This window comes from Bubalus bubalis, chromosome 21 (genome assembly GCF_019923935.1).
Source record: "Bubalus bubalis isolate 160015118507 breed Murrah chromosome 21, NDDB_SH_1, whole genome shotgun sequence".
NCBI classification, from domain to species: domain Eukaryota; kingdom Metazoa; phylum Chordata; class Mammalia; order Artiodactyla; family Bovidae; genus Bubalus; species Bubalus bubalis.
The window spans coordinates 8,286,630-8,306,073 of record NC_059177.1 but is presented as its reverse complement, the minus strand read 5'-3'; the positions used below and the strand labels follow the sequence as shown (position 1 = coordinate 8,306,073).

Below are 19,444 nucleotides of genomic sequence, written 5' to 3'. Positions count from 1 at the left end.
TCCCAACCCAGAGATTGAACCCATGTTCTTGCATTTCCTGCCCTGGCAGGAAGATTCTTCACCACTGTGCCACCTGGGAAGTGGTCTCCTTCCATCAAACTATTGTCTCCAAACTCCTCTCCTAACCACTGAGAAGCCAGCCTTGGTGTTTGGATCTTTCTTGTGATGTAAATCCCCTAGGTAAGATACCAGTTTAAACTGTCACTATCCCCTTCGCATTCAAGATTTCTGAGAGGTAAAGAGGAGATATAATGAGAACACCAATTGTCTGAGAGGCTTGTGGACACAGAATCACGGAGGACACACAAAGGGTCCCATGGTGGGCAGGACTGGGGCACTAATTAGGCTGGCTCTCACTCATCCTGTTGCTGGACCTGGCTTCCCCACCCTGCTCATCACAAGCAGGGAAAGGACCTCTGGGCCTGCATTCGATACCCATCTCCACCAAGACTCTGTGCTGCTTCCTTCCAATCTGCCTCTGGGGCAAAGTAAATACGGGATGACTAACGACTCAGATGGTAAAGAATCCACCTGCAATGCAGGAGGCACAGGTTCAATCCTTGGGTCGAGAAGACCCCTGGAGAAGGGAATGGCAATCCATGCCAGTATTCTTGCCTGGAGAATTCCATGGACAGAGGAGCCGTGTGGACTACAGTCCATGGGGTTACAAAGAGTTGGACACGACTGAGTGACTATTTCAAGAACTCCAAAGATTCTGGAATGGTTCAATGAAGGTGATGAGGACCCCTTCCTAAAAGATGGAGCTGGATAGGACTAGATGGTGAGACTACAGCATAAAACTCAGCCAACAGAAACTAAACCGTAATATCCGTGGAAGCAGGCATCATGCCTATTCATGCACCACTGTACCCACAGCTCAGGGCCCGCTATGGAGAAGGGTCCCTATGGAGCTACTGCAGGAAAGGATAAGTCCTCTTGGCCTTCAGGGTCGGTTACAGCTTCCTTGTTGTCCCTGTGGTCCCTGCACCCACTCCAGAAGCTGCTGCTGTTGCAGAATATAGATGCTCTTTGCAGAACACCAGTCTGCTTTGTTGCCCCCAAGGAGAGACCCAGTCTTCTTTGGGGGATTGTAGAAACTCGAATACTGTGACTCGGAGTTACAGGGACAGGGTGAGAGTCCAGACCCTTCCCAAGCCCAACAGAGGACCTACAGACCCCAGAAGATAGAGGTGGTCCTGCCACAGCCCACCTCTCAAGGTTGCCTTCAAAATGTCCCCAAGGTTCTGATTTCCCAAGGTCTCAAGTATCATCCCCACAGCCACCATCCAGCAACCTGCCTGCACTCCAGCAAAGTTCACACAAGACTTTGTCTTTTCTGTGTTTTTTCCAAATTTTTATAATAGGCCTGCACTGATTTCATAATGGGAAAACCCACTCTATTTTAAATTGTTTAAAATAAATTCAAGTTTTCTAAGGTGAAAGAGAAACTTTGCTCCAGCCTTACTGCTCCTGGCTGTGAATCCAGGGAGTTTATTTTGGTCCCATCAACACCCACTCCAAAGTCCCATATGGTCTGTGCATAAGTAAATACGTTCTACTTTTTTAAAGGGCCATACACAGTTTCACTCTGCATTTCAAATAGAAATATAAACTTCTCAGTTGTTTTAAGGGGAAAAAAAAAAAAACTACCCAGGATCCATGGAACTAACCCTTCCTTTCTTCCATGTTTCCTCCCAAGGACACTAAAATCACTTTTTCAAGGATTTGGCCATCTATTTATCTGAACTGCTTCACTCTGACCTCTAAAGTGCATACTCAGTCGCTCGGTCATGTCTGACTCTTTGCAGCCCCCTGGACTGTGGCCCGCCAGGCTCCTCCATCCACAGCATTCTCCAGCCAAGAATACTAGAATGGATTGCCATTCCCTTCTCCAGGGAATCTTCCCGACCCAGGGATCGAACCCGAGTCTCTTACATCTCCTGCATTGGCAGGTGGGTTCTTTATCCTAGGCCACCTGGGAAGCCTATGACAGGCACCCCCTACAGAGGCTGCCACAAGCCTGTGAAATGCCCAGGATTTGCTCCCAGAGCTCCCCTTCCACACCTAGCCCCCTTATGATGCCCCTTCATTGTTCCTGTTTTTTGTTTTTTTTTTTAAGAAACTCCTCTCCTCTTTATTTTTTTTTAGCGTTTAACTTTTTATGTTATTTTAATTTAAGAGGCCTCACGATGTGGAAGGTGGGATCTCAGTCCCCCAACCAGGGATCAAACCTGCACCCCCTGCATTGGAAGCGTACAGTCCTAACCACGGTACCACAGGGAAGTCCCTCCCCCTTCGTTCTTACATTCGTGCAACAAATGATCCAGTGCCAGCTCCTGGCCAGCCTCTGGGGACACAGTAAGGAATAAACTAATCAAAAACTTCTCCACCATACAAAAGCCTGAATCAGAGACAAGAGAATTTCCCAGGGAGAAACCCTCAGGGATATATAAACAGGACAGCAGGCAGCTAGGCAAGACCCAGGTCTGTCCAAGGTGGCTGTGTGTTGGGAGGAACCCTTATCCAAAAAGCTGAGTCTGTGATGGAGAAATTTCAGGACCAGTGTCGCCCACCAGGGCCAGCATTCAGGACACGGGGCCTAGCCCACACACCAGGCTGCCCTCCAGGCTAGCCAAGTCCAGGCTTAAGGCTCACACAAAGCAAGGATACCAACACTTCATTCTTTAAAACATTCACAGCTTCTATTTTAAAAGAAGCATTAAGGGTCATGTGGAAAAGCAGAGCTTGGCTTGACTTCTTAACCCTAACTATAATTTAATTTTTTTTCTTTTTATTCAATTAAGTAGAAGAAAAATCATACACATTTTAGCTCTTTGGGTATCCAAAATTACTCTTGATATGGCCTTCGTTTCATATTAACTCTTAAGAGTGGAGGATTGTATGTCATCTTTCACTTTTAGGTATAAAACCGACGTCCCCAACTACTGACTACGTTATTTTAATTTTTTGGACTCGCCAAGTGGCATGCGGGATCTTAGTTCCCCAACCGGGGATCAAACCCACGCCCGCTGCTTCCAATAACAAAAAGCTTAATACTTCTCCGTCTGCCCTAACAGATGCCCTCCCAGCTGAAGCTTTGCCTTTAGCCTGGCCCAGACAGCTGCCTATCTACCAGCCTGAAATGAGAATTGTAAACCCTTCTTCCGCTCAGACTCCCTCCTCTCAGGAGCTTATATCCTGGCTGTTTTCATTTGCATGCAAATCTTAAATAAATAGCTTGCCTAGAATAAACTTGGCCTTTAAAACACACAGATATTCACACTTTTCCTCAGTCCCTCTGCCTCTCCCCTCTTCCTCTTCCCTCTCCTTCTTCTCATCCTCCCCACATGCCTGCCTCCCACTCTGTGCCACCCTGTCCCTGAACATGGAAGAAGCATCCTCCGGACGCCTGGCCACCCTGCCCCTGCTCATCCACAGCAACTCTCCAGTCTCTCCCTGTCCTTCTGCAACTCAACTTCTCAACCCATGTGCTGCCTTTCTGGAGTTGCCACACACTCACTCCTTACCACCCTCACGGTGGCCACCCCCCACTCCCGCCACATCCAGGAAAGCAAGGCCATCTTGCTCATTCAGTGGCTTCCTGGCCATTGAATCCAGCACCTCTACTCAACCCTGAAATTCTCTGATAATCCTGACACAACCTCGAGTCATGACAATAGCCACTGTTTACTGAGCTCTTATGTTCTCCATGGGATGTTAAGCCTTCCGTGTTCATTATATTATTTACTCTTCAACAATTAAAGAGGACTTCAGCACACTCCTGGTGCTCCAGGGGTTAAGAATCTGCCTGCCAATGCAGGGGACACAAGCTCGATCCCTGGTCCGGGAACTAAGCCCGTGCACTGCAACTACTGAGCCCGTGCTCTGCAGGCCGTGCTCCACAACAAGGGAAGCCCAAGCACCGTAACTACAGAGTAAACTCCGCTTGCACAAGTCCCACGTGCAACAATGAAGACCTGGTGCAGCCAAAAATTTAAAAAAAAAAAAAAAAATTACAAAAGAGAGATACTCCATTGAGAGGTAAGGGTGTGTCTCCTTCCCCTGAATCAAGAGCTACTTTGGCCAATTGAACCCACTGGGAGTACAACTACTCCAGCTCTCAGCCCTTGACCTTAATAGACCGGCAGCCTCTGCTTTCTGTCTCCTGGAACTCTCACTCTTGGACCTCTGAGGGGCCATGATGGAGGGAGCACACAGGCAGGCCCCCAGACCCCAAGCAGAGGGGTGCCCAACCCACCCAGCCTCTCCAGCCAACCCAACACAGGGCTCAGATCTTCTGGAGAAGAGACATGTTGTCCCCCCCTGACCCAGCCCAAACTGCAGATTCACAAATACAACAAATGAGCATCGGCCTTTTAAGACATTAAGCTGTGAGTAATGCATGCCATGATAGATACAGAGCATAGAAATTACTATCATACCACTTCCATTTTTTTAATGATTTTACTATTATTTACCACTGGAAATGGAAGTGTTAGTCACTCAATTGTATCTGAAGTCACTCAATTGTATCTGACTCTTTGCGACCACGGACTGTAGCCTGCCAGGTTCCTCTGTTCTTGGATTCTCCAGGCAAGAATATTGGAGTGAGTAGCCATTCCCTTCTCCAGGGGATCTTCCCAGTTGAGGGACAGAACCCAGATCTGCATTGCAGGCAGATTCTTTACCATCTGAGCCACCAGGGAAGCCCTTATTTATCACTATCTTATTTATTTTATGCCGAGCAAACAGAACCTCAGAGATGTTCCAGTGGCTGCCCGAGGTCACAGAGCTGGTCCTCTCAACCGTTCAACCCCATCCTTGCCGGAGCATGCTCCACTTTGAAGCTTTCCCTCTCTCCATCCATCTTTCTTTGGGGTGTGCTGCCCTGTAGGGTGAGGACAGAGATGAATACTGCCTGGCAGCTATTCCACACCCGGTACCACATAATCAGCAGTGAACAAAAAGATCTGCAGATAAACATGTCTTTACCCTTGTTGATTGCATTCCATCACTTGGCCGTCTAATTCTAAGGAGAGATGATCCAGGTGCCAGCCCACTTGCCTCTGCTGAGCAGCCAGGGAGCTCTGTCCACTTCCATGCTCAGCTTCATCCCCACCCTCCACCGCCAACCGCCCACTGAACAGATCCCCTGAGGATGGTCAGGTCGCGATGCACAGACGAGAGTCTCTAGACTAGACATCGGTCCCAATCCTCTTCAGACTGGAGCCTGCCTCTCTGGCCCATTTCTCTCATCGGCAATGCCAATCTTCCCATTTCCATGCATGAAAAGAAGGCAAGTTGGTCCTTATCAGTCATCTATTTCATAAGGACCTACTGTATAGCACAGCAAACTGTACTTAATACTCTGTAATGGCCTGTATGGGAAAAGAATCTAAAAAAGAGTGGCTATATGTATATGTGTAACTGACTCACTTTGCTGTACAGCAGATGCTAACACAACATTGTAACTCAAGTATACTCCAATAGAAAGGAAAACAAAATAAGAATAAACCAAAAGAAACAAGGCAAGTTAAGCTCTTACATCTTTTTAAGCCCTGATGTCCAGACACCAGGTCTGTTTTGCAGCTTTCTTTGCAAAATCTATCCCTCTTCATCTCCCCATCTCATAAGAATGCCATGTTGCTGGAACCATCACCACCCCTACCTCTGGTACCTAAGTCTCTGTCCTCCTCCTTCGGCCCCACTTGATTCTAGTTCCTTCACAGAGTCACATAACTAGTCTCACTAAAATATAAGGTTCTTAGATTGCAGCTGTCCTCTAAAACCCCTAGGGCCAGACCCACAGATTCCAGTTCAAAGTCCTCAACTTAGTGCTGAAGGGACTCCTCTCTGGACCCATCTTACCTCCCCTGCCCATGTTGGCCTCACTACTGTTCAGCAGGTCCCTTCTGTACATCCCCACCGGCCTTGCAGAAGTCCCTTGTTCTTTGGCAGGATGCCCTCTCCCACCAAGACAAAGTCATGTTGGGGAGATGGCAAGAGCTAGGGTGGAGCCCAAGATCCAGGACACCTGTCTACCTCATTCATGAGGCTGCCGTCCACTCCGCACCTCCCTGATCAACCTTCCCTTGGACCTAGGGAATGTGGAGTGCCAGGAGAGTTCATTTTGCCACTTGGCACACACACTCATCTTATCTCTAATATCCAGAGAAAACATGACTCATTGTTTTTTCAACTTAGTACCTTGGACAATAGAACTAGGCAAACAGCAGGTAGTCCATGTAAAATGAAATGAGAATTGAAATAGTCCATCCTAGTCTGCCATCACCCCTATTCATTCTTATCTGGAAATGTGAAATAAGTCAATGGATGTATATGCACCTGATTCAGACATAGACAACTGAGTGGGAACGAAGAGTTCTCTCTCCTACAAGGAAGAGGGAGGCAGTAATCAAGAACACTGATCATAGACTCAACATCCTTATATTTGCTGCCCTGTACCCTCAGCATATATTTCTTCCTCAGTTTCCACTATGGTTGCCCTATGCCAGCTGACGCATCTGCATCCCATCGGACAGGAATGAGGGAAGGAAGTACAAAGCATGCCCCTTCTCTTTCACTTACATCCCACTGGCCAGAACTTAGTCATACCGATATCTGCGCTAGAGGCCAGAAAATGTAATCTTTATTTAAGGAAGTCATATGTCCAACTGAAAACTAAGGGCCTAGAACTAAGAAAGGAGGAGCAGATGTTATGAAAAAACTAGCATCTCTGCTACAGAATCCATTCCTCTCCTTTAGAAATCACATGGTTTGTGAGGGAAATAAGCATCCCTCTATCTGTGCCACTAGAAAGACTTCCAATCCAGGAAATCCAATTAATCACATTGTATTCACAAATTTAATGAACATTTAATAATAGAATGCAAGAAGCACATAATAACTAGAGAATCAGACATGAGTCTTTCCCTCAAAAATCTCACTTTCTTGTGTTTGTATCAGCTAGCTATCACTGCACAACAAAATATCCCCAAACTTAGTTGTTTAAAACAATGCGTATTTACTATTGTTCATGAGTCTATAGGTTAATGGTTCTACATATCTGAGTCAGGCTTATCGGAACTTGGCTACACTCACTCATGTGTCTATAGCTGGCCGCTGAGGAAAGTTTTGTTGATCTTTGATGGCCTCATCTGAAATGTTCAGACTGACTTGGTTCTAGTCCACACTCTTTTGCATCCTCCAGCAAACTAGTCTGGGCTTGACTACATGGGTGGAAGATAGAATCCAAAGAGGAATAGCTGACAGTCCAAGAACTCTTGAGACCTAATGGTTCAAAACTGGCAACCATTATTTCTACCAAATTTTACAGGAAAAATGAGTGATGAGGCCAGTCCAAATTCAGAGATGGGGAAATGGACTTCATCTCTCAATGAGAGGAGTTGCAAAGTCACTTTACAAGGGGTGAAGACACAGAGAGAGGTGGGTAATAGGGAGCCTTTTTGCAATCTACCCCCAGAACTGTATTTCTTCATTGTAAAGGTCCTCCACCATAATAATGGAATCGAATCAAAAGACTTGTCTGCTCCTCTAGGAACCAACCCAACAGCTGATTTTGTTTTTGTTTTAATCCATTCTGTCCTGTCCTAGAGAAGGGAATGACAACCCACTTCAGTATTCTTGCTTGGAAAACCCCATGGACGAAGGAGCCTGGCAGGCTACAATCCAAGGGGTTGCAGAGAGTCGGACATGACTGAGCAACTAAGCTCATACTCTGTCCTGTACATAAGAGTCACTAGAATCCTCAGGGGACTTGTAAAACAACAACGACAAAAAATTAAGCATCATTGTTGTATCGAGTATGAACTCCTACATGGGAACAAAGTACACCAGAGTGGAACTAATGATTTCTTCTGGAAGTCACTTAGATATTTCAACCAAGACACTAATGTTCCACCAGGGAACAGTTTTCAAGCTCATATATTTTATGCATGCTTATTAAACATATTTTATTCATGTACATATATATAAGTAACCATATTTGGTACAACAGGACAAATGTCCAATCAATATAAAAGCCAAAGGAATAAACAGAAAATCAATCTTTTGTGCTAAACCTTTGCCTAAATAACCATGGATAAGATTCTGGAATAAAGAGGAATGAATGCCTAGTTTCAAGATATACTTTGTTACTTGACAAACACCATTGAAGTTGGCATCCATACTAAAACACCCATTCCAGTTTCAAGGCTATCTCCAGTTTTCCCATTATCCATTCCAGTTTTCAAGGGATAATCATTTTTCCAAACAAACGATGCATAAAAACTAAGATTAGCAGGCCCAGGACAACTTTCAGAGAAAATTTTTTCCCTGTTTCATTTATCATTTTTTATAAATACTCTACTGAGAAAGAAAAAGTTGCTGTTGTTTAGTCACTCAGTCGCATCTGACCCTTTTGCAACCCCATGGACTGTAATCCACCAGGTTCCTCTGGTCCATGGGATTTTCTGAGCAAGAATACTGGAGTAGGTTGCTATTTCTGTGTCTCCTGCATTGCAGGCAGATTTTTTGCTACTGAGCCACCTGGAAAGCACCCCCTCACACAACGAAAAAGACAATATATAACCCTTTAACTTGGAAAGGGGCTTCCCTTGTAGCTCAGTCGGTAAAGAATCTGCCTGCAATGCAGGAAACCTGTGTTCGATTCCTGGGTCGGAAAGATCCCCTGGAGAAGGAAATGGCAACCCACTCCGGTATTCTTCCCTGGAGAATCCCCATGGACAGAGGAGCCTGGCAGGCTACAGTCCATGGGGTCACAAGAGTCGGACACGACTTAGTGACTAAACCACCACCAAACTTGGAAAGGATGAAGTCTGCTTAGAGAAGTGAGTGGCTTCTGAACACAATAAATATTCAGAGAATGAATTCTAAGAGGAAGAACGTAGACCAGAGGAAGTAGAAGGGACAATAGTATTTGCAGGCTGACCTCAAAAACAAGGCCCAATGTGCCGAAAATCAAGAGTCGGCTAAACTATAGAGGAGTGGAAGTTTGGGGAGCGACTTTGAAGTCATTTACATGAATCAGAACTAGACACTTGTTCAGATCCTTTCTCCCCACCTTTCTGGTAAGAGTGGAGTAGTCTAGCCATTACAAATAATGAAATAATGCCATTTGCAGCAACATGGCTGGACCTAGAAATGATCATACTAAGCGAAATAAGTCAGAAAGAGAACGACAAACACTATTTGATGCCACTTACATATGGAATCTGAAATACGACACAAATGAACCTGTCTATGAAACAAACAGAATTAGGGACATACAAACTAGACTTGTGGTTGCCAGGAGGGAAGGAACTGGAGGATGGGTTGTCTGGGAGTTTGGGATTAGCAGATGCAAACTATTATATAGTTTGAGAACTGATAAGTAACCAGGTCCTAGGGAGTTCCCTGGTGCTCTAGTTATTAGGACTCGCTGCTTTCATGCTTAGGCCCAGTTTCAACCCCTGGTTGGGTAACGGAATGAGATCCTTCAAGGCCCATAGCACAGGAAAAACAAAAACAAAAACAAAAAAAAAACAAGGTCCTACTATATAGCACAGGGAATTATATTCAATATCTGGTGATAAACCATAATGGAAAATATATTACATATTACATATATTACATATATACATAAATGCTGAGTGAATGAATGACTATCAATTAATATAAACATGGACCCGGCACAGGGAACTCTACTCAGTGCTCTTAGTGATCTAAATGGAAAGAAAATCTTAAAAAGAGGGGATGTATGTATACATGTAACGGATTCACTTTGCAGTATAGCAAAAACTAACACAACATTATAAAGCAACTATACTCCAATAAAAGTTAATAAGAGAAAAAAAAGAAACATGGATCCAGTAAGAGCTCTGGAAATTTCCAGTTTGCAGGAAGTTTGTGTTTCTCAAAAGAACTTGATATGATCCCATTTTACTTAATGTATACATACTGTATGGATGAATGAATGAATTTGCATATCCACACCCAAAGGGAAATTGTCAAAGACTGCAAATGCCAAAGTCCAAATGCTTTCTGATGCCAGGTACTCAATCTCATCCCCTTGGTAATAAAGAACCAAAGAATTTCTCATCAGGGACTTCCCTGGTGGTCCAGTGGCTAAGACTCAGAGCTCTCAATGCAGTGGGCCAGAGTCCCATCCCTGATCAGGAAACTAGATCCCACATGCCAAAATGAAAACCCAGCATGGCCAGATAAATAAATAAAAATAAATTAAAAAAAAAAAAGAATTTCTGACCAGGACCACCAACCCAGTGGTGGTCCAATCAATGGCCTTCGCAAAGAGCTCTGCTGAGAACCAGAGAGCTTGGCCAACAGCTGTTTTGGAACTTCAGGCAAGTTCCCTCTCTGCAAGATTCCCATTCTTCCCTGCAGAACTAGCACATTGGAACTAGATTCTTTCTGAGATTCTTTCCACCACTAAGAAGCAATTTGGTGATTCCAGCCACTCATAAAATCCCACACTTTGACTGAAAGCTGCTCACTGCTCCTGAAGGAGCACCCCCTCAGCCACCAGCCCCTCCCACAGCTGGAGTCTCAAGCCCCAGCCTCCCTGCCCACCACTGCAGCGGGGGCGCCCCATGTGTGCAGAGCCCTCCGACCCTTCTGGAGCTCCATCACCTCAACGTACATTCACGCCTTTGTTTGGCTTTGTGTCTCCTTTGTGTGGCTCGAAAGAGCACTTAAAAGAGTCAAACTCGATGACAAAGTTTTCTTCCTCTCATGGAGGAAAAGGTTGGCACCTGGTTTTTCAGCTGACCTAGAATTGCTAATTTTGCTGATTTTCTCCTGTAACTGCCTCCTCATTTACCACACAGTGGAAATCGGATTCCTTCCTATTGAGACAAGTAGTTTTGGCTGCTCCTTTGGAGTTTTAGTATTCTTTCAAATTATTCTGATTGATATAGACCTCTATCCATGCTAATTATGCAGAGCTTCTCTTATAGAGTGTGGTTTCCATGGCAACAGCGGAGGGAGAGCAGGTGTGCGGAAAGCTGTGATATATTAAATGACAGTTACCCTCTGCCTCAGCCATGCAGATTGCTTTTCTCTGCGTTTATTTATAGCAGGCAGTAATTAATCTGTGTGAATCGTCACTGGGGGGTGGGGGTGGGGAAGGGGATCCAGAATGATTAACAAGAGTCCTAATTATCTGCATACCTTTGAATCCGAGAATCTGGTCACCCTCGGATAATTCCAAAGCTGAATTGTCGGACTTTCACTTGCACAGAGAGGCCGCTGCCTCCACTCCATCACCTGGAAAAGGAAGCATTCTTCCAGCAGCCCTAGGGCTGAGGTGGGCACCTGTGTCACGGCATTCGGCAGAGGGCTCGCAAAGTGGACCCTCGGGCTCTCTCAAATGACCAGTCAAGGTTGAAAAGTACAGCAGGTCAGTGACCCAGAATCCAGGGAGAGTCTGGCCCGACACATTCTGCAGCAGAAATACCACCAGGAAGCAGAGAGCAAATGCAGGAAAGCATCCTGCAAGGCCAGCCTCCCTCTGGGCCCAGGGTGCTGTGAACAGGGGAGAATGTCCAGGAAGTCAGCCAACCTCAGCTCCAGCCACTCGCCAAGACCCACTCATTATGACCTAGGTCATTTCCCCTGTCAAGTGGAATGGTGTTAATGGTGTTAAATCAGAGAATCTCCCCCTTTTTTTTTTCTAGTAAGCGGCCTGAGATGACCTCTAAAAATGGTTCGCAATTCACTTTGCCCAGGAACCCCCCAAAATCATGAAAATCAAGAGGTTCAAATCTTCGTGTTCACTTTAAGAACACTCATGAAACTACCCAGGCCTGTAAGGGTGTGCATATCCAAAATGCCACCAATCACGTGGTCATACAACAGAAACTAACACAGCATGGTAAAGCAATTATGTGCTGGGTGTGTGCTTAGTCACTCAGTCACGTCCAACTCTTCATGACCCCATGAACTGTAGCCCTCCAGGCTCTTCTGTCCGTGGGGATTCTCCAATTTAAAAAGGAAAAACAAATGAAAAGCCACCAAATAAGTGCAGGATGTCCCTTTAAGAAGCAAAGGGTGCCATTCCATTGTTGCAACGGTGGTATAGTCACTAAGTCGCTCCGACTCTTGCGACGCCATGGACTGTAGCCCGCCAGGCTCCTCTGTCTATGGGATTTTCCAGGCAAGAATACTGGAATGGGTTACCATTTCCTTCTCCAGAGAATCTTTCTGACCCAGGAATCAAACCCAGGTCTCCTGCATTGCAGGCAGATTCTTTACCTACTGAGATATGAGGGAAGCCCTCATACAATGGTGGGGTTGTCCAAACAGTGGGGCTGGATGCAGTGTCAGTGACCTAAACAGAGTGCTGAATTTTCCCTGCACACCTACTCAAAAATGCAGAGAGTGATGCTGAAGAGCTTAGATGTAGATTCTCTGGTCACTGAACATATCCAGGCGAACAAAACCCCTAAGATACAGAGGAGGACTTACAGAGCTCATGGTCAGATCAAACAGCCACACTAAAATGATCCTTACTGAAAAAGAGTAGCTCTTCCCTAAACCAGAAGAGGAGGCTGCACAGAAGAAAAAGATATCCCAGGAGAAACTGAAAAAACAAAAACTTTTGTCCTGGGAATAAATGCCACAAAAAAATTAATGCAAATAAAAGTAAAAAATAAAAAATAAATCAGAGACTCTCCCAGAAATAGCAATCTACATCTCCAATTGAGTTAAAGTTTGCTGCAGAAACAGATAGGCCCAAAATGTTAACAGCTGAAAATAAAGCTTTTTTTCTCCTACTTCATGGCCGTCATGGGTCTCTTGGCTTCTCTGCGTCATGATGTCACTTGAGGACCAAGGGTGGCGGAACAGCCATGGAGAGGATGTTCTGAGGGATCAACAATTAAATGATCATCGGCCAGTTCTGGTCACAAGTCCTCACTTAACCTCCAGGAACTGTGAAGTACAATCCCAACAGGAAGGCAGAGCGCTGGAAAAATGTTGTGAGCAACATTAATGATTAGGATTCAGCCCTTGCTAAGCAACTCTGTCCTCTGGGTGGACCACTGTGGTAACAATAAAAATGTTGTCAACCTCATCTAAAAATAGGAATGGGGGAAAATGCATGACAGAATACACCAGTGACTGGAACAGTGTGCTGGGGTGGTCAATTTATGAGGGATTCTTTCCCTTTCTCCATCTGATATTTATCAAAGCTTAGGACAATGCAGTCCAATTGTGCCTGTCATTTACAAGATCAATGTCTTTGAACTCAACATATATGCATTGAAGGCCTATTTACCCTGAGCACAATGCTAGGGCACTGTGGGAAATGCAAACATGATTAAGTCAGGCTCACTAATGACTATTTTCCACATGTGAGTGTGTGGAGCTGACAGACTGGCAGAGAAAAGTTAGGCTGCTGGAAGATAACAGTCAAGAAACAGACAGTGGGGCAAGAATTGTCGAAATACTACAGAGGTGGACCCAGAGGCAAAAAAGGTAAAGAGGACCATCGAAAGGGGAAATGAAAGGAAGAGAAGGTGATTTGGGGGACGACAGTCTTGGTTTGGATCCTACTGATACACCAAAGCCAGAGTGAGTCTCGCCTGGAGTACACATTACCGCTGGATGTGAGGATATTCACAAATAGTAGATGCGCAAGGCTCCCAAGGGGAGGAGGACGGAACAGGATGTCCATGGGCAGGACTCAGGCAGGGATGGGCAGAAGAGTCAATTACATGGCCAGGAGAGATGGAGCCAGGAGAGCTCTCCACCATGGAAGAAGATAGACAGGAAAGCTACAAGTGCCCTGGCATGGTTTTATTGTTTCAATTCTTGATTCTATAAAAACCCTCCTGGGGGCATGCACAGCTGGGGCAAATTCTGGACAAAAGATACAAAGAGACCAAAATCCCAACTGGCACTTTTGAAGAGCCTGGAGCAAAAGCAGGATGTTGGGAGCAAAAGCTGGGTACTGGGTATGCCCCCTGCACTCAACGCCACCGGGGGGGGCCACCTCTGCCAGCCCTCCAGCCCTGGACACACCCATACCCTCGCCGCATATAAGGAAAAACCTCGCCACCCCCACACTCTTGCCGCTCGGGGGAGTGAGCAAGTGAGCAAGGGAAACTGCTGTTTGTCTTCGATCCTCTCTGCTGCAGCAGGAGCCCCAATAAAGCCTTGCCTGAAATGAAGGGGAAAAAAATGCCCTTTATTTCTATAGCTTCTTTAATTTGGTTCCATAAATATAAGTAAAGTTTATATATACTCTGAATTAGATTATAAAGAATTTTGTCTTTGAACTTCAAATCTTTGGGGGCTCATGTCTAGATGCTCTGCATATATTTTCTCTAGTTTTAAAATAATACACATGTGGTTATCTATTAATTGTCTAGAACTGATCAACTACACTTACTTTACCAGGATATGTGTCATGATATAGTAACTTCTGTGTTGTATGCAACTGAAGGGCAAGATGGGTTTTCATTTTATCCTTCAACTTTAAATGGAGTGAATATGGGATAAATCAGCAGGATTTTTTAAGTCAGGCCATGGAAGTCACAGAAGGTGCAAGTTTCAAAAGGGGGTTACCCCAGTCTTTTCAAGCTGTGAGCAAGTGCAAGAGGGTGAAGACTAGGATCAACCTGCGAGTGGAGCAATTTTAGTGCTGCTTAAAAACATCTGAAGCAGCTTCAGGAGGAGAGAGCGAGGGTTAGACGGCAAAAGACTGAAGCAGGAATGGCTGGTGCAGACATGGAAACAGTGAATGTAACCAACTCTTTCTGGAAGTTTAGCCGTCAGTGTTAGGAAAAGGAAAAGATGAGTTTAGGACATGCAGGGGAACCTTGGTGTACAGAAGCAGAAGGGGAGAAACAGAGGGGAGGAACAGATTGAAAATGCTCATGGGAATAGAAAAATATACATCTGAAATGCCGGTATTTGAGCAATTTTAACTTATGAAAACAGCAATTTCATGTGATTCAATCTAATAACACAGCAATAAAAGCTAACTATTCACTTGGAAAAGAGCACATTATCCAGGTTCGGCTGGCACTGGCAATGTGCCAAATGTGTATCAGCGATCTTCCTGCCAGACTCTGAAAATGCTAGACGGATGGTACCCAGCTTGGGTTCTACAGAAGTTTAGGGAACAGACAAGAAACAGATCATATGGATTTGCCATCATAAAAGCCACATGGGTGTCACTTTTGACAGAGAGCAAGGACTTCCAGGGAACCAGGAAAAATCTAGAAGAATGTTAAGAGAATGCCCAGGCTGGGCGTCTGGTCAGTCTGGAGGGACAGAGAACATTGCTAGTGAATGATGGGGAAGGAGCCTGCATCCCAGGCAGTCAGAGGGCATGGGGAACTCAGGAACTATGTGTTTTTCGATATGGCTGATGTTAAAAGTCTAAGGGAAGATAGTCAAGAAATCAACATGGAGATGAGACAGGAGCAGACACGGAGGTCCGGTAGGTAATACGAAGGAAGGGCTACGATCTACTTGCTCTAACAGCATATTCTTAGGGGGCCTCTGAAGATCCTGATCTCCAAGCATGTCTGCAGCTCTGACTCAAGGCGCTGAAAGGGGCTTAGACTATTGGCAGAACTATGAACCAGTGGGCAGTATTTGAATCCCTGGGATCCTGGCGGTCAGACACAGATGATCATACGTGTGTGTGGACACAGCACAGCATGATACTTCAGAGGAATATTCTCGAAGCTACCTGGCTCATTTTGAGTCACATCTCTACTACCAACCATCTGGGTAAAAAAGACAAAAGAAGCCTGGTGCTTCGATTCCCACATTGGCCAAATGAGGCCAGTAATGCTACCTATACAGTAGCTCCCCTGGTCGCTCAGATGGTCAAGAATCTGCCTGCAATGTAGAAGACCGGGGTTCAATCCCTGGGTTGGGAAGGCCCCCTGGGGTAGGAAATGGCAACCCAGTTCAGTATTCTTGCCTGGGAAATCCCATGGACAGAGGAGCCTGATTGACTACAGTCCGTGATGTCAAAAAGAGTTGGACACATCTGAGCAACTAACGCACACTAAAGGGATGTTTTCAGTATTAACTGAGATGACAGATGTAGATGTACTCTGTCTGAGCCCTAGCAAGTACTTAACAAATGCTGGTTAACAGTAATAGGTATGGTTTGAGTCCTTTCAGCAGAAAGTGTGAGAGCATGGGACATTGTGTCTCCTGGACTTCGGGGCCCAAGATGCAGCCTCCCTCCAGGATAGAAACCCAGAAACAGTCCAAGAGATCCCAATAGTGTAAGGAGGGTGTGAGATGCAGTCACAAAAAGCATTCCTGCTCATGGGCATCTTTTGAAATTCTCCCAGAAATGTGCTAACGGTGTTCCTCCCTCTCCAGACAGATAAAAGTAACAATAATTAATTGCTTGAGTCCCCTGTTCCATACCGCATAGATTCCATCTGCCACTCATGTTTTGGACTAGGGCAAAATAAAAGTAGACTGAGGAGTGGAAATGAGTTGTCTCACCCCGAAACTCCTGGGAAGCACCCCTAAATGACGGGTGATGCCACGTGTGTGGTCAATAGGAACATCGGAGAACGTGGACCCGAGGAAAAACGAATCTACTACTACAGCCAGCAGACACATTAGGACCCACACTGTGCATTTAGAGGCTGCCAAGGCTGAAAACCTGGACCCCTCGTCCAACCCCTGCAACCTGGCTCTCTCGCTTCTTCTGTAAGGTCCATCACAATCATCCTTCGTTAGATGAGTGAGGGCCGAGCCAGACCACAGCAGTTACCAGTCCAAGATCCCAGTACCTAGAGTTCATCAAAGGAGGAAGTGGGCTTCACAGAAGGGAGAAGACATGCAAGACTTCCAACATTTTCAAAGTCTCTATATCACTGATATTAATATTTATGATAAAAGCCCACAGAGCCCTAAATAAGTCCTAATCTAAGATCCATGAACTGAGTCATGAGAGATTCCTCTTTACATCTGAAATGAAAACATTTTACAGTAACTTCTGGAAGCAGCTTCATCTTTAGGGTGCAGGGAGTAAGGCCCAGAGAGGTGAAGCAGGTTTCCCAAGGTCACCCAGCAGCGCCTTAGGTGAAGAACTGGGCCTTACATCCAGACACATTCACGCTCTTTCCAAAAAAAATCCACTCCTTTGCACTGCCTCCTTTGAAGATGAAGTTAGAGCTTCTGTGACATGATAAGAGCCCTACTTGCAATTCCTCTGTTACTCTGAAGCTTCTGGGAGTCAGTGTAATAGAGCTGATAAAGTTTTGATGACCTAGTAATCAAATAACACCAGGTAAAGAAACACTAGCCTCCCGCGCCAGCCAAGAGAATAATTCTCATGGGGAGACAACACGTAGATTGTCTGAATCTCTGACTCTAGTGGTTTTATTCCCCCATCTTTTTTATTTCTAAAATGACTTAGAAAAAAGTAATAAAGAACACGGTAGCAATAAAAACAAAAGGAGAAAATAAGGACCCAGTACACACACTTGACTAAAAACGAAACTTGACTTCAAAGTTAGCTTGCTGTGTGCTTTAAGAAGAAAAAAAAAAGAAAGAAAAGGAAAAAATAAAATTCATGCAGAGTTTTTAGCATAGAGTTTTAGCACAGAATGGGGAAATGCTGAAAATATATAGACCATTCTCAGTGGATTTTCCAAGCACCACAAGAAACATCAAAAAATTATTAAATTCCCAATTACTGCCATCCATATAGATGTTTTTCACAGCTGGAAAACTAAGTTGAAAATCAGCCAGGATAAGTGAGCCCAATATAGATGCACTGGAAGCCCTTCCCAACCCATGGGCCTCAAAGGGGTCAAGCAATTCAAAAGCTGGGCTAACAAGAGCAAGTTTCCCATGGGGAAATGCCTGCTGGAGGTACAGGGAACATCGCTTGCCTGCCAGTCCTCGATACCTTCAGAGAGGCAAGGGTCCAGGCTCAAAGCTGCCCTGGACAGCACACAAGCAAACCAGAAGTGGCCGGTACCAGGCTCCCTCACTCCCCAGTCACTGACACACACAACTGCAGAAACTCGCAAGGGTCAGCTCGTTTTTCTCGTCTCTGACTCCAGTACCCAGAATAGAACAGATTTAATACAGGTTTTAGGGAAACTTAGGATAAAAAAAAAAAAAACTGAGGTTCTGACAGGTGAAGTATTTTGTCCAAGGTCACATGGTGATCAAGCTGTGATTCCTTGTGTTCTGTTCTCTCCTGTTGTTTGAACCTGTCTGCTCCGGGTTAAAGTCACAACTCAGGCAGATCGCACACCCAAACCACCACATTATTAACCACTCAACTTCTTGGAAGATCCCAGAATGAGCACTAACCCAGTGTAGACGGCTTGTGATCGTTCTGTCGCTTCCCTCACCTTTTCACAACGTTATTTTGCAGCTCCTCACATCAGGCTGGCCTTGCCTGGCATCGGGCTTTTACCTACAGAAAATGAAAGAGGAGGCGTTGAGACCTGGCTGCCTCTGCTCACTGTCGCAGAACCCTATGCCTGCCATGTGAACAAGCCCAGTTTAGCCTGAATGCCTACCCCTTCCACCAAACTCAGATTTGGTGACTCAGTTTCCAGAATCAGAGAGGTTCGGTGACTTGCCCAAAGGCACACAGCAAGTTTTGATAAAAGCAACACTCCGTATAGGAAGCTTTTCTTGACTCATCTGTAGTGTAGTGCTTCTACTGCTGTAACCTACCAAAAAAAAATGCCATTTAACAAGGCTAAGCAAAGACCACTGGATTTAAAAAAACGAATCCCCAAACAGAAGACCCTCACAATTTTATCTGTACTCTGCACTTGTCACCTACAGGAAATGGGCCTGCATTTCCAATCAGTAGAATAACAACCCTGCAACGACCCTCCTTTCCTCAAATCCAAGTCAAATCATAGATCCACAAATCCAGCATCCTGGTTTGGGCTTCATTATTGTTGTTTCACGGTTGTTGTTGTTTTTTTCATTTTCCTGGGAAGAGAAGTGAAAGTTAGTTGCTCAGTCATGTCCAACTCTTTTCAACCCCATGGACTATAGCTCACCAGGCTCCTCTGCCCATGGAATTTTCCAGATAAGAATATCAGAGAAGGGATCTTCCTGACCCAGGGATCAAATCCCAACTCAAGTCACTTAAGGGGTTGTGGTAACTTTCCTAAGACAAAGGCAAAATTTGCTGCAAAGAAATACAAATCTCTTTGACCTTAACTTCCCTACAATTAATTTGCTGCCTAGAAATAGTTTCCACGGAGGGGGAAAAAAAAAGAGGGTGTTAGCCTAACCTACATCTCTGGAGAAACAGCGAGTGCCACTTCATGGAAACAGAACCTAAAAATGTATCTGCAAGTTACAGGATGTAGCTTTTTCAGATGTGACATGCCACAGGAAAAGCACTGGGAGCTGTTGTGTTTCTGCAACTTATTATACTGTTTAATTAGAATTTGTCTGT

At 45.1% G+C, this 19,444-nt stretch overlaps 1 long non-coding RNA gene across 5 annotated transcripts in view; it reads right to left on the bottom strand.

Annotated features, from left to right (window-relative positions):
- The window catches only part of LOC123330966, a 69,931-nt gene that overhangs the window by 9,888 nt on the left and 40,599 nt on the right, over nt 1–19,444 (bottom strand). For 3 of the 5 annotated variants that reach the window (XR_006547332.2, XR_006547331.2, XR_006547333.2), the window contains one exon: nt 18,372–18,436. This is a non-coding gene — a long non-coding RNA (uncharacterized LOC123330966). Of the gene's footprint in view, nt 1–11,187; nt 11,284–18,371; nt 18,437–19,444 lie in introns of all 5 variants that reach the window. The other 2 variants (XR_006547330.2, XR_006547328.2) reach the window with 1 other exon arrangement.